Raw genomic sequence first — 2,693 nt, 5'->3', positions numbered from 1 at the left:
AAAAAAAAAAAAAAAAAAAAGAATAATAATAAGTCTTGCAGATAAAGCACGACGTTGTTGTGCGCGCGATATAAAAGATAAGAGAATCGACGGTACGAATTATAAGCGAAACAGACGCTCGAAAAGCGCGTGATTCATGTCGCCGTCACTTGAGACGTGTTATATCGAAGCGCGAGCAAGGCTTTTTCTCTCTCACGGATCGAGTCAATTTCAACAATCGAATTTTCGAGCCGCAAACAAATTCCTCGTCTGAAATCGGAAATTCTGTTGGCGCGAGAACCTTTATTTCTGGGGAACGTGCGCGCGCGTGTGTTTTTCGGGATTCCGGAAAGCTTTGCTGCGCGACTATATACCGTTCTTCAGAATCCTCATCTTTTTAGAAAGTTTCGGAACTTTTAGTACCTTAGAACTTGGATTGTTTTCAAACTCGTACCAAGAGCGGGAGAATAGAAGAAAAGTTTTCAACTCCGATTTTACGGACTTTTACGCACGTCCCATTATACGCTGTACAAATTTATCGTCCTGAAAAGCGTCAATTCGTCAATCAGCACCAGGGTGCAACAGAATGAAAATGATTTATGCGAGTTGTACACAAATAGCCCGCCCTTCGACCTTTCTTTTGTCTTCTTCTCCTCTACCGGCGGCTCTACAGGCCGATCGAAAAAAGCGAATACAGGAGACCAATAAATTGATCGTGTCGATTTTACCGGGGTCGTTCGCATTACCTCTTCATCCGTCTGTTGCACAACTTGATCTGAACTTTTTTTGTTTACCTTCGGTATATGTATATGGTAAGTAGGACGGAGCCGACTTGATCCGGTGTACGAGAGGCGCGCACGGAGCGGCAGCAAAATCCTAGAAAGCAAGAAACTAGACACGTCGCTTCGCCTAGAAACAAGCTCTACCTCTCGGCCTCCGTACCCGCTACCATTGCGCCCGCGCGACACAGCTTATAAATAGCTCGAGAATAAAGGGTTAAAAGGTTACGGCTTGTCCGCCGCAGCCCTAAAAAAACCTTGCGCCGTTTTACAGACCCACGCGTCGGTCACGCGGCTGTAGGAGTAACGAGGACGAATTGGCCGTCATTCCGCGTCTCAGTTCCCCGCGCCGCTCGAGATTGCTGCTCGCTGCAATTTTGCCACTCGTACGCGAAACGCGAAGGTGGTCTCCCCGACGAATGCGCAATTTCTTTTCTATCTACGCTGGAAAGAAAAAAAGCAGTAAGCGGAAATGCAAAATTCTCGGGTTTCTGAGCGAGGAATAAGATCTCGCCGACCGTGTAATCATTGGAACTTGCAATCAGCACGGTCCTCGTTGTTATCAATCGCCCCTCGGATTTATCGGGTCGACATAGACTCGGAATCTTATCAATTTTTTTAAAATCCGCCTTCTTATCACTCGGCTTCCGAAATCTGTTTATAAAAGACTCTTGGCCATTTCAGCTATTTTCGCAATACTCTAAAACACTTTTTATGATTATTCAACGATAACTTATAAACTTCAAAGAGCGTAAAAAAATCACGGGAGATCAGATGAGATTTCTGATCCTAAATTGGGCCCTAAAAATTGGGTCATGAAAAGTCAGACAGAGGAAGATAAAGAAGCTCGACTGAAGATATATAGAGCAAGAGCGATAGTATGAGGGGCGCGAGCGGATACTGAAAGAGCATCGATCGTCGTTGTGTGGCAGATACGCGCGTACAGTAGGAAAAGCCGCTTTTAATTTGGCTACCTCGGTTCTTCTCGACCCGTATCAGCCGCGCGCGCTGCAGGAGCTGGACCAGCGACAGAGCGCAAAAAATTCTCGGATCTCCGCCGTTCCATCGGAGGAGAGCGACGAGAATCAGGGGCGGGTCTCCGCTCCGCTCCACTCGTTCGCGGAAAATCGATCAGCAACGCCGGGCGGCGGCGGCGGTGGCAGCAGCGTTTCGTTCTCTCTCATTCTCTCTCTCTCTTTCTCTCTCCCTCCCTCCCTCCCTCCTCTCACTCTTTCTCTCTCTCACTCTTATTTTTCTTTCACTTCCTCTCACGTAAAAGACTCACCTGTCACAGGGATGCCAAGCAGAGGATCAAGCTTGATTGACTTCCTAACGTATTTCCGGTTGATAATTATCCGCCCACGTAACCGCGGCGACGCTGAACGAGGAGGATGCTGCGGATAGGAGATCCGCTCCGTAACGTGGCTGCGTGTGATGCACCTTAATCAGCGCGTCGGATGAAGAACGGATCTCGATGTTCTGTATGCCTAAGCGTTGCGATGCCTGGACACCGTTGACTGCTACTACTACGTGTTGCTGCCGTCACTGGTACTGCCGCTATCGCCGCCGACCAGAGTCATCCCCCTCCCCGAGTCAGTCCGGAGTCCGGCATCCCTCAGGCGCCATGCATATCCTCCCCGCTCCAGTCACCAATCTTTCCCCTTCTTCTCATCACCGTCACCATGGTGATCATCCCTCCTAGAAAAGAGAAAGGCGACTGGATAAATAGAAATAGAACTATGTAGAGAGAATCGTACAGGATGTTTCAAAATGAAATTAAGAGTCTAATTACTGAGCCTTCGTCGTTGAAAATTAAAAACTTCAGTACACTGACGTTGAGGAATATAAATGGACATCAAGCCTACTTTCTCTGCGTGTAATCTGTAATCTATTAGGTGTTGGAATTAATTCGTAGCGTTTTTTTAATGAAAGAAC

General features: G+C 47.5%; 1 protein-coding gene across 1 annotated transcript in view; it reads right to left on the bottom strand.

The window, feature by feature from the left end:
- The window catches only part of LOC108746884, an 8,316-nt gene extending 5,942 nt beyond the window's left edge, over positions 1-2,374 (bottom strand). Inside the window, exon 1 of the mRNA XM_018483943.1 lies at positions 2,044-2,374. The gene's annotated coding sequence lies outside the window, so the exon portion shown is untranslated. The remainder of the gene's footprint in view (positions 1-2,043) is intronic.
- Positions 2,375-2,693: the final 319 nt, after the last annotated feature.

The sequence above is a fragment of the Trachymyrmex septentrionalis genome, unplaced genomic scaffold (genome assembly GCF_001594115.1).
Source record: "Trachymyrmex septentrionalis isolate Tsep2-gDNA-1 unplaced genomic scaffold, Tsep1.0 scaffold19, whole genome shotgun sequence".
Classification (NCBI taxonomy): Eukaryota; Metazoa; Arthropoda; class Insecta; order Hymenoptera; family Formicidae; genus Trachymyrmex; species Trachymyrmex septentrionalis.
Note: the sequence above shows the minus strand (reverse complement) of the source record. Positions and strands in the feature narration are given on the sequence as shown.